This window comes from Cetorhinus maximus, unplaced genomic scaffold (assembly GCF_964194155.1).
Source record: "Cetorhinus maximus unplaced genomic scaffold, sCetMax3.hap1.1 HAP1_SCAFFOLD_2447, whole genome shotgun sequence".
Lineage (NCBI taxonomy): Eukaryota > Metazoa > Chordata > Chondrichthyes > Lamniformes > Cetorhinidae > Cetorhinus > Cetorhinus maximus.
Genome location: NW_027598385.1, coordinates 1 through 12,500, shown reverse-complemented (window position 1 = coordinate 12,500; position 12,500 = coordinate 1). Strand labels below are relative to the sequence as shown.

Here is a 12,500-nt window from a genome sequence, read left to right as displayed (position 1 = left end):
CCCAGTCACAGCCCCCGCCCCATTCACAGCCCCAGTCACAACCCTAGCACTAGCCCCAGACACAGCCCCAGCCCCAGCCCCAGCCCCAGCCCCAGTCCCAGCCCCAGCTCCAACCCCAGGCCCAGTCACAGCCCCAGCTCCAGCCCCTGCACTAGCCCCAGCCCCAGCCCCTGCACCATTCCCAGCCCCAGCCCCTGCACCATTTCCAACCCCAGCCCCTGCACCATTCACAGCCTCAGCCCCTGCACCATTCACAGCCTCTGCCCCAGTAACAGCCCCCGACCCAACCCCAGTCACAACCACAGCCTCAGCCCCAGTCACAGCCCCATCCCCAACCCCAACTCCAGTCACAGCCCCAGTAACAGCCCCAGCCACACCACCAGCCACAGACCAAGTCGCAGCCCAAGTCACAACCACAGCCCCATCCCCAGTCACACCACCAGCAACAGCCCCTGTCACAGCCCCAGCCCCAGCTCCAGCCGCAGCCCCAGCCCCAGTCTCACCACCAGCCCCAGCCCCAGTCTCACCACCAGCCCCAGTCTCACCACCAGCCCCCGCCCCATTCACAGCCACAGCCACAGCCTTAGCCCCAGCCCCAGCCCCAGTCTCACCACCAGCCCCAGCCCCAGTCTCACCACCAGCCCCAGTCTCACCACCAGCCCCCGCCCCATTCACAGCCACAGCCACAGCCACAGCCTTAGCCCCAGCCCCAGCCCCAGCCCCAGCCCCAGTCTCACCACCAGCCCCAGTCTCACCACCAGCCCCCGTCTCACCACCAGCCCCCGCCCCATTCACAGCCCCAGCCCCAGCCCCATCCCCAGTCACAGTCCCAGCCCCAGCCCCAGTCACAGCCCCAGCCCCAGCCCCAGCCCCAGTCACAGCCCCAGCCCCAGCCCCAGCCCCAGCTCCAGCCCAGGTCACAGCCCCAGCTCTAGTCACAGCCCCAGTCACAGCCACAGCCCCATTCACACCCCCAACCCCAGCCACAGCCCCAGCCCCAGTCACAGCCCCCATCCCATTCACAGGCCCAGTCACAGCCCAACCCCAGTCCCAGCCCCAGCACCAGCCCCAGTCACAGCCCCAGCCCCAGCCCCAGGCCCAGTCAAAGCCCAGCCCCAGTCCCAGCCCCAGTCACAGCCCCAGCTCCAACCCCAGCCCCAGCCCCAGCCCCTGCATCAGCCCCAGCCCCAGCCCCAGCCCCAGTCACAGCCTCAGCCCCAGTAACAGCCCCCGACCCAACCCCAGTCACAACCACAGCCTCAGCCCCAGTCACAGCCCCAGTAACAGCCCCAGCCACACCACCAGCCACAGCCCCAGTCACAGCCTAAGTCACAACCACAGCCCCATCCCCAGTCACACCACCAGCAACAGCCCCTGTCACAGCCCCAGCCCCAGCCCCAGTCTCACCACCAGCCCCCGCCCCATTCACAGCCGCAGCCCCAGTCGCAGCCTTGTCCCCAACCCCAGTCACACCACCAGCCCCAGTCTCAGCCCCAGCCCCAGCCCCAGCTCCAGCTCCAGCCCCAGTCTCAGCTCCAGCCTCAGCCTCAGCCCCAACCTCAGCCCCAACCTCAGCCTCAGCCCCAACCCCAACCTCAGCCCCAGCCCCAGCCCCAGCCCCAGCCCCAGCCCCAGCCCCAGCTCCAGCTCCAGCTCCAGCTCCAGCTCCAGCCCCAGCCCCAGCCCCTGCCCCTGCCCCAGACACAGCCCCAACCCCAGCCCCATCCCCAGACCCAGTCACATCCCCAGACACAGCCCCAGCCCCAGCCCCAGCTCTAGTCACAGCTCCAGCCCCAGTCACAGCCCCAGCCCCAGCCCCAGGCTCAGCCCCAGCCCCAGCCCCAGCCCCAGCATCAGCCCCAACCCCAGCATCAGCCCCAACCCCAGCCCCAGCCCCTGCACCAGTCACAGCCTCAGCCCCAGTAACAGCCCCCGACCCAACCCCAGTCACAACCGCAGCCCCAGTCACAGCCCCATCCCCAACCCCAACTCCAGCCACAGCTCCAACTCCAGCCACAGCCCCAGTCACAGCCTAAGTCACAACCACAGCCCCATCCTCAGTCACAACACCAGCAACAGCACCTGTCACAGCCCCAGCCCCAGCTCCAGCCCCAACCCCAGCCCCAGCCCCAGCCCCAGTCTCACCACCAGCAACAGCACCTGTCACAGCCCCAGCCCCAGCTCCAGCCCCAACCCCAGCCCCAGCCCCAGCCCCAGCCCCAACCCCAGCCCCAGCCCCAGCCCCAGTCTCACCACCAGCAACAGCCCCAGTCACAGCCCCAGCCCCAGCCCCATCCCCAGTCACACCACCAGCCCCAGCCCCCAGCCCAGCCCCTGCCCCTGCCCCTGCCCCAGCCCCTGCCCCTGCCCCAGCCCCTGCCCCTGCCCCTGCCCCAGCCCCTGCCCCAGCCACAGCCCCTGCCCCAGCCCCAGCCACAGCCCCTGCCCCAGCCCCTGCCCCAGCCCCAGTCACAGCCCTATCCCCAGTCACAGCCCTATCCCCAGTCACAGCCCCAGCCCAACTCCAGTCACAGCCCAGGTCACAGCCCCAGCTCTAGTCACAGCCCCAGTCACAGCCCCAGCCCCAGGCCACAGCCCCAGTCACACCACCAGCCACAGGCCCAGTCACAGCCCAACCCCAGCTCCAGCCCAAGCTCCAGCCCCAGCCCCAGTCACAGCCACAGCCCCAGCCCCAGCCCCAGCCCCAGCCCCAGCCCCAGCCCCAGCCCCAGCCCCAGCCCCAGCCCCAGCCCCAGCCCCAGCCCCAGCCCCAGCCCCAGCCCCAGCCCCAGCCCCAGCCCCAGCCCCTGCTACAGTTGCAGCCCCCACCCCAGTCACAGCCCTAGCACTAGCCCCAGACACAGCACAAGCCCCAGCCCCAGCCTCAGTCACAGACCCAGCCACAGCCACAGCCCCAGCCCCAGGCCCAGTCGCAGCCCCATTCACAGCTCCAGCCCCAGTCCCAGCCCCAGCCCCAGTCCCAGCTCCATCCCCAGCCCCTGCACCAGCCCCAGCCCCTGCACCAGTCACAGCCTCAACCCCAGTAACAGCCCCCGCCCCAACCCCAGTCACAACCACAGCCTCAGCCCCAACTCCAGTCACAGCCCCAGCCACACCACCAGTCACAACCACAGCCTCAGCCCCAACTCCAGTCACAGCCCCAGCCACACCACCAGTCACAACCACAGCCTCAGCCCCAACTCCAGTCACAGCCCCATCCCCAACCCAACTCCAGTCACAGCCCCAGCCACACCACCAGTCACAACCACAGCCTCAGCCCCAACTCCAGTCACAGCCCCATCCCCAACCCAACTCTAGTCACAGCCCCAGTCACAACCACAGCCCCATCCCCAGTCACACCACCAGCAACAGCCCCTGTCACAGCTCCCCCCAACCCCAGCCCCAGCCCCAGTCACAGCCCCTGCTACAGTTGCAGCCCCCGCCCCATTCACAGCCCCAGACACAGCACAAGCCCCAGCCCCAGCCCGTCACAGCCCCAGCCCCAGCCCCAGCCCCAGCTCTAGTCACAGCCCCAGCCCTAGCCACAGCCCCATTCACACCCCCAGCCCCAGCGTCAGTCACAGCCCCAGCCCCAGCCCCAGCCCCAGCCCCAGCCCCAGCCCCAGCCCCAGCCCCAGCCCCAGTCACAGCCCCAGCCCCAGCCCCAGTCACACCACCAACCACAGGCCCAGTCACAGCCCAACCCCAGCCCCAGTCACAGCCCAACCCCAGCCCCAGCCCAACCCCAGCCCCAGCCCAACCCCAGCCCCATTCACACCCCCAGCCACAGCGTCAGCCCCCGCCCCAACCCCAGTCACAACCACAGCCTCAGCACCAACTCCAGTCACAGCCCCAGCCACACCACCAGTCACAACCACAGCCTCAGCCCCAACTCCAGTCACAGCCCCAGCCACACCACCAGTCACAACCACAGCCTCAGCCCCAACTCCAGTCACAGCCCCATCCCCAACCCAACTCCAGTCACAGCCCCAGCCACACCACCAGTCACAACCACAGCCTCAGCCCCAACTCCAGTCACAGCCCCATCCCCAACCCAACTCTAGTCACAGCCCCAGTCACAACCACAGCCCCATCCCCAGTCACACCACCAGCAACAGCCCCTGTCACAGCTCCAGCCCCAACCCCAGCCCCAACCCCAGTCACAGCCCCTGCTACAGTTGCAGCCCCCGCCCCATTCACAGCCCCAGACACAGCACAAGCCCCAGCCCCAGCCCGTCACAGCCCCAGCCCCAGCCCCAGCCCCAGCTCTAGTCACAGCCCCAGCCCTAGCCACAGCCCCATTCACACCCCCAGCCCCAGCGTCAGTCACAGCCCCAGCCCCAGCCCCAGCCCCAGCCCCAGCCCCAGTCACAGCCCCAGCCCCAGCCCCAGCCCCAGTCACACCACCAACCACAGGCCCAGTCACAGCCCAACCCCAGCCCCAGTCACAGCCCAACCCCAGCCCCAGCCCAACCCCAGCCCCATTCACACCCCCAGCCACAGCGTCAGCCCCAGCCCCAACCCCAGCCCCAGCACCAGCCCCACCCCCAGCCCCAACCCCAGCCCCAACCCCAGCCCCAACCCCAGCCCCAACCCCAACCCCAACCCCAGCCACAGCCCCAGTCACACCATCAGCCACAAGCCCAGTCACAGCCCAACCCCAGCTCCAGCCCCAGTCCCAGTCACAGCCACAGCCCCAGCCCCTGCTACAGTTGCAGCCCCCGCCCCATTCACAGGCCCAGTCACAGCCCAAACCCAGTCCCAGCCCCAGCACCAGTCACAGCCCCAGCCCCAGGCCCAGTCAAAGCCCAGCCCCAGACCCAGCCCCAGTCGCAGCCCCATTCACAGCTACAGCCCCAGCCCCAGCCCAAGTCACAGCCCCAGCCCCAGCCCAAGTCACAGCCCCAGCCCCAGCCCCAGCCCCAGCCCCAGCTCTAGTCACAGCCCCAGTCACAGCCCCAGTCACAGCCCCAGCCCCAGCCACAGCCCCATTCACACCCCCAGCCCCGTTCACACCCCCAGCCCCGTTCACACCCCCAGCCCCGTTCACACCCCCAGCCCCGTTCACACCCCCAGCCCCGTTCACACCCCCAGCCCCGTTCACACCCCCAGCCCCGTTCACACCCCCAGCCCCAGCCCCAGCCCCAGCCCCAGCCCCAGCCCCAGCCCCAGCCCCAGCCCCAGCCCCAGTCACAGCCCCAGCCCCAGTCACACCACCAACCACAGCCCCAGTCACACCACCAACCACAGGCCCAGTCACAGTCCAACCCCAGCCCCAGCGTCAGCCCCAGCCCCAGCCCCAGCCCCAGCCCCAACCCCAGCCCCAGCCCCAGCCCCAACCCCAGCCCCAACCCCAGCCCCAGCCCCAGCCCCAACCCCAACCCCAGCCCCAGCCCCACCCCCAACCCCAGCCCCAACCCCAGCCCCAGCCCCAACCCCAGCCCCAGTCACAGCCCCAGTCACACCACCAGCCACAAGCCCAGTCACAGCCCAACCCCAGTCCCAGTCACAGCCACAGCCCCAGCCCCAGCCCCTGCATCAGCCCCAGCCCCAACCCCTGCACCAGTCACAGCCTCAGCCCCAGTAACAGCCCCCGACCCAACCCCAGTCACAACCACAGCCTCAGCCCCAGTCACAGCCCCAACCCCAACTCCAGTCACAGCCCCAGTAACAGCCCCAGCCACACCACCAGCCACAGCCACAGCCCCAGTCACAGCCCCATCCCCAACCCCAACCCCAACCCCAACTCCAGTCACAGCCCCAGCCCCCGCTCCCGCCCCATTCACAGCCCCTGCCCCAGCCCCTGCCCCTGCCCCAGCCCCAGCCCCAGTCACACCACCACCCACAGGCCCAGTCACACCACCACCCACAGGCCCAGTTACAGCCCAACCCCAGCCACAGCCTCAGTCACAGCCCCAGCCCCAGCCCCAGTCACAGCCCCCGCCCCATTCACAGCCCCAGTCACAACCCTAGCACTAGCCCCAGACACAGCCCCAGCCCCAGCCCCAGCCCCAGTCCCAGCCCCAGCTCCAACCCCAGGCCCAGTCACAGCCCCAGCTCCAGCCCCTGCACTAGCCCCAGCCCCAGCCCCTGCACCATTCCCAGCCCCAGCCCCTGCACCATTTCCAACCCCAGCCCCTGCACCATTCACAGCCTCAGCCCCTGCACCATTCACAGCCTCTGCCCCAGTAACAGCCCCCGACCCAACCCCAGTCACAACCACAGCCTCAGCCCCAGTCACAGCCCCATCCCCAACCCCAACTCCAGTCACAGCCCCAGTAACAGCCCCAGCCACACCACCAGCCACAGACCAAGTCGCAGCCCAAGTCACAACCACAGCCCCATCCCCAGTCACACCACCAGCAACAGCCCCTGTCACAGCCCCAGCCCCAGCTCCAGCCGCAGCCCCAGCCCCAGTCTCACCACCAGCCCCAGCCCCAGTCTCACCACCAGCCCCAGTCTCACCACCAGCCCCCGCCCCATTCACAGCCACAGCCACAGCCTTAGCCCCAGCCCCAGCCCCAGTCTCACCACCAGCCCCAGCCCCAGTCTCACCACCAGCCCCAGTCTCACCACCAGCCCCCGCCCCATTCACAGCCACAGCCACAGCCACAGCCTTAGCCCCAGCCCCAGCCCCAGCCCCAGCCCCAGCCCCAGCCCCAGTCTCACCACCAGCCCCAGTCTCACCACCAGCCCCCGTCTCACCACCAGCCCCCGCCCCATTCACAGCCCCAGCCCCAGCCCCATCCCCAGTCACAGTCCCAGCCCCAGCCCCAGTCACAGCCCCAGCCCCAGCCCCAGCCCCAGTCACAGCCCCAGCCCCAGCCCCAGCCCCAGCCCCAGCTCCAGCCCAGGTCACAGCCCCAGCTCTAGTCACAGCCCCAGTCACAGCCACAGCCCCATTCACACCCCCAACCCCAGCCACAGCCCCAGCCCCAGTCACAGCCCCCATCCCATTCACAGGCCCAGTCACAGCCCAACCCCAGTCCCAGCCCCAGCACCAGCCCCAGTCACAGCCCCAGCCCCAGCCCCAGGCCCAGTCAAAGCCCAGCCCCAGTCCCAGCCCCAGTCACAGCCCCAGCTCCAACCCCAGCCCCAGCCCCAGCCCCTGCATCAGCCCCAGCCCCAGCCCCAGCCCCAGTCACAGCCTCAGCCCCAGTAACAGCCCCCGACCCAACCCCAGTCACAACCACAGCCTCAGCCCCAGTCACAGCCCCAGTAACAGCCCCAGCCACACCACCAGCCACAGCCCCAGTCACAGCCTAAGTCACAACCACAGCCCCATCCCCAGTCACACCACCAGCAACAGCCCCTGTCACAGCCCCAGCCCCAGCCCCAGTCTCACCACCAGCCCCCGCCCCATTCACAGCCGCAGCCCCAGTCGCAGCCTTGTCCCCAACCCCAGTCACACCACCAGCCCCAGTCTCAGCCCCAGCCCCAGCCCCAGCTCCAGCTCCAGCTCCAGCCCCAGTCTCAGCTCCAGCCTCAGCCTCAGCCCCAACCTCAGCCCCAACCTCAGCCTCAGCCCCAACCCCAACCTCAGCCCCAGCCCCAGCCCCAGCCCCAGCCCCAGCTCCAGCTCCAGCTCCAGCTCCAGCTCCAGCCCCAGCCCCAGACACAGCCCCAACCCCAGCCCCATCCCCAGACCCAGTCACATCCCCAGACACAGCCCCAGCCCCAGCCCCAGCTCTAGTCACAGCTCCAGCCCCAGTCACAGCCCCAGCCCCAGCCCCAGGCTCAGCCCCAGCCCCAGCCCCAGCCCCAGCATCAGCCCCAACCCCAGCATCAGCCCCAACCCCAGCCCCAGCCCCTGCACCAGTCACAGCCTCAGCCCCAGTAACAGCCCCCGACCCAACCCCAGTCACAACCGCAGCCCCAGTCACAGCCCCATCCCCAACCCCAACTCCAGCCACAGCTCCAACTCCAGCCACAGCCCCAGTCACAGCCTAAGTCACAACCACAGCCCCATCCTCAGTCACAACACCAGCAACAGCACCTGTCACAGCCCCAGCCCCAGCTCCAGCCCCAACCCCAGCCCCAGCCCCAGCCCCAGTCTCACCACCAGCAACAGCACCTGTCACAGCCCCAGCCCCAGCTCCAGCCCCAACCCCAGCCCCAGCCCCAGCCCCAGCCCCAGCCCCAGCCCCAGCCCCAGCCCCAGCCCCAGCCCCAGTCTCACCACCAGCAACAGCCCCAGTCACAGCCCCAGCCCCAGCCCCATCCCCAGTCACACCACCAGCCCCAGCCCCAGCCCCAGCCCCTGCCCCTGCCCCTGCCCCAGCCCCTGCCCCTGCCCCTGCCCCTGCCCCAGCCCCTGCCCCTGCCCCAGCCCCTGCCCCTGCCCCTGCCCCAGCCCCTGCCCCAGCCACAGCCCCTGCCCCAGCCCCAGCCACAGCCCCTGCCCCAGCCCCAGCCACAGCCCCTGCCCCAGCCCCTGCCCCAGCCCCAGTCACAGCCCTATCCCCAGTCACAGCCCTATCCCCAGTCACAGCCCCAGCCCAACTCCAGTCACAGCCCAGGTCACAGCCCCAGCTCTAGTCACAGCCCCAGTCACAGCCCCAGTCACAGCCCCAGCCCCAGGCCACAGCCCCAGTCACACCACCAGCCACAGGCCCAGTCACAGCCCAACCCCAGCTCCAGCCCAAGCTCCAGCCCCAGCCACAGCCCCAGCCCCAGCCCCAGCCCCAGCCCCAGCCCCAGCCCCAGCCCCAGCCCCAGCCCCAGCCCCAGCCCCAGCCCCTGCTACAGTTGCAGCCCCCACCCCAGTCACAGCCCTAGCACTAGCCCCAGACACAGCACAAGCCCCAGCCCCAGCCTCAGTCACAGACCCAGCCACAGCCACAGCCCCAGCCCCAGGCCCAGTCGCAGCCCCATTCACAGCTCCAGCCCCAGTCCCAGCCCCAGCCCCAGTCCCAGCTCCATCCCCAGCCCCTGCACCAGCCCCAGCCCCTGCACCAGTCACAGCCTCAACCCCAGTAACAGCCCCCGCCCCAACCCCAGTCACAACCACAGCCTCAGCCCCAACTCCAGTCACAGCCCCAGCCACACCACCAGTCACAACCACAGCCTCAGCCCCAACTCCAGTCACAGCCCCAGCCACACCACCAGTCACAACCACAGCCTCAGCCCCAACTCCAGTCACAGCCCCATCCCCAACCCAACTCCAGTCACAGCCCCAGCCACACCACCAGTCACAACCACAGCCTCAGCCCCAACTCCAGTCACAGCCCCATCCCCAACCCAACTCTAGTCACAGCCCCAGTCACAACCACAGCCCCATCCCCAGTCACACCACCAGCAACAGCCCCTGTCACAGCTCCAGCCCCAAACCCAGCCCCAACCCCAGTCACAGCCCCTGCTACAGTTGCAGCCCCCGCCCCATTCACAGCCCCAGACACAGCACAAGCCCCAGCCCCAGCCCGTCACAGCCCCAGCCCCAGCCCCAGCCCCAGCTCTAGTCACAGCCCCAGCCCTAGCCACAGCCCCATTCACACCCCCAGCCCCAGCGTCAGTCACAGCCCCAGCCCCAGCCCCAGCCCCAGCCCCAGCCCCAGCCCCAGCCCCAGTCACAGCCCCAGCCCCAGCCCCAGCCCCAGTCACACCACCAACCACAGGCCCAGTCACAGCCCAACCCCAGCCCCAGTCACAGCCCAACCCCAGCCCCAGCCCAACCCCAGCCCCAGCCCAACCCCAGCCCCATTCACACCCCCAGCCACAGCGTCAGCCCCCGCCCCAACCCCAGTCACAACCACAGCCTCAGCACCAACTCCAGTCACAGCCCCAGCCACACCACCAGTCACAACCACAGCCTCAGCCCCAACTCCAGTCACAGCCCCAGCCACACCACCAGTCACAACCACAGCCTCAGCCCCAACTCCAGTCACAGCCCCATCCCCAACCCAACTCCAGTCACAGCCCCAGCCACACCACCAGTCACAACCACAGCCTCAGCCCCAACTCCAGTCACAGCCCCATCCCCAACCCAACTCTAGTCACAGCCCCAGTCACAACCACAGCCCCATCCCCAGTCACACCACCAGCAACAGCCCCTGTCACAGCTCCAGCCCCAACCCCAGCCCCAACCCCAGTCACAGCCCCTGCTACAGTTGCAGCCCCCGCCCCATTCACAGCCCCAGACACAGCACAAGCCCCAGCCCCAGCCCGTCACAGCCCCAGCCCCAGCCCCAGCTCTAGTCACAGCCCCAGCCCTAGCCACAGCCCCATTCACACCCCCAGCCCCAGCGTCAGTCACAGCCCCAGCCCCAGCCCCAGCCCCAGCCCCAGCCCCAGTCACAGCCCCAGCCCCAGCCCCAGCCCCAGTCACACCACCAACCACAGGCCCAGTCACAGCCCAACCCCAGCCCCAGTCACAGCCCAACCCCAGCCCCAGCCCAACCCCAGCCCCATTCACACCCCCAGCCACAGCGTCAGCCCCAGCCCCAACCCCAGCCCCAGCACCAGCCCCACCCCCAGCCCCAACCCCAGCCCCAACCCCAGCCCCAACCCCAACCCCAACCCCAGCCACAGCCCCAGTCACACCATCAGCCACAAGCCCAGTCACAGCCCAACCCCAGCTCCAGCCCCAGTCCCAGTCACAGCCACAGCCCCAGCCCCTGCTACAGTTGCAGCCCCCGCCCCATTCACAGGCCCAGTCACAGCCCAAACCCAGTCCCAGCCCCAGCACCAGTCACAGCCCCAGCCCCAGGCCCAGTCAAAGCCCAGCCCCAGACCCAGCCCCAGTCGCAGCCCCATTCACAGCTACAGCCCCAGCCCCAGCCCAAGTCACAGCCCCAGCCCCAGCCCAAGTCACAGCCCCAGCCCCAGCCCCAGCCCCAGCCCCAGCCCCAGCCCCAGCCCCAGCCCAGGTCACAGCCCCAGCTCTAGTCACAGCCCCAGTCACAGCCCCAGCCCCAGCCACAGCCCCATTCACACCCCCAGCCCCGTTCACACCCCCAGCCCCGTTCACACCCCCAGCCCCGTTCACACCCCCAGCCCCGTTCACACCCCCAGCCCCGTTCACACCCCCAGCCCCGTTCACACCCCCAGCCCCGTTCACACCCCCAGCCCCGTTCACACCCCCAGCCCCAGCCCCAGCCCCAGCCCCAGCCCCAGCCCCAGCCCCAGCCCCAGCCCCAGTCACAGCCCCAGCCCCAGTCACACCACCAACCACAGCCCCAGTCACACCACCAACCACAGGCCCAGTCACAGTCCAACCCCAGCCCCAGCGTCAGCCCCAGCCCCAACCCCAGCCCCAGCCCCAGCCCCAGCCCCAGCCCCAACCCCAGCCCCAGCCCCAGCCCCAGCCCCAACCCCAGCCCCAACCCCAACCCCAGCCCCAGCCCCAACCCCAACCCCAGCCCCAGCCCCACCCCCAACCCCAGCCCCAACCCCAGCCCCAACCCCAGCCCCAGTCACAGCCCCAGTCACACCACCAGCCACAAGCCCAGTCACAGCCCAACCCCAGTCCCAGTCACAGCCACAGCCCCAGCCCCAGCCCCTGCATCAGCCCCAGCCCCAACCCCTGCACCAGTCACAGCCTCAGCCCCAGTAACAGCCCCCGACCCAACCCCAGTCACAACCACAGCCTCAGCCCCAGTCACAGCCCCAAACCCAACTCCAGTCACAGCCCCAGTAACAGCCCCAGCCACACCACCAGCCACAGCCACAGCCCCAGTCACAGCCCCATCCCCAACCCCAACCCCAACCCCAACTCCAGTCACAGCCCCAGCCCCCGCTCCCGCCCCATTCACAGCCCCTGCCCCAGCCCCTGCCCCAGCCCCAGCCCCTGCCCCAGCCCCTGCCCCAGCCCCTGCCCCAGCCCCAGCCCCTGCCCCATTCACAGCCCCTGCCCCAGCCCCAGCCACACCACCAGCCACAGGCCCAGTCACAGCCCAACCCCAGCCCCAGCCCCAGTCACAGCCACAGCCCCAGCCCCTGCCACAGTTGCAGCCCCAGCCCCATTCACAGCCCCAGTCCAGCCCCAGCCCCAGCCCCAGCCCCAGCCACACCACCAGCTACAGGCCCAGTCACAGCCCAACCCCAGCTCCAGCTCCAGCCCCAGCCTCAGCCCCAGCCCCAGTCCCAGTCACAGCCACAGTTGCAGCCCCAGCCCCAGCCCCTGCCACAGTTGCAGCCCCAGCCCCAGCCCCAGCCCCTGCCACAGTTGCAGCCCCCGCCCCATTCACAGCACAAGCCCCAGCCCCAGCCCCAGTCCCAGCCCCAGCCCCAGCCCCAGCCCCAGCCCCAGCCCCAGCCCCATTCAAAGCCCAGCCCCAGTCGCAGCCCCAGCCCTAGCCCCAGTCCCAGCCCCAGCCCCAGCCCCAGCCCAGCCCCAGCCCCAGTCCCAGTCCCAGTCCCAGCCCCAGCCCCAGCCCCAGCCCCAGCCCCAGTCACAGCCACAGCCCCAGCTCCAACCCCAGGCGCAGCCCCAGGCCCAGTCACAGCCACAGGCCACACCACCAGCCACAGTCCCAGTAACAGCCCCCGACCCAACCCCAGTC

At 69.9% G+C, this 12,500-nt stretch overlaps 1 pseudogene; it reads left to right on the top strand.

Moving 5' to 3' along the window:
* The window catches only part of LOC144677347 (uncharacterized), a 37,652-nt pseudogene extending 28,545 nt beyond the window's left edge, over positions 1–9,107 (top strand).
* Positions 9,108–12,500: the final 3,393 nt, after the last annotated feature.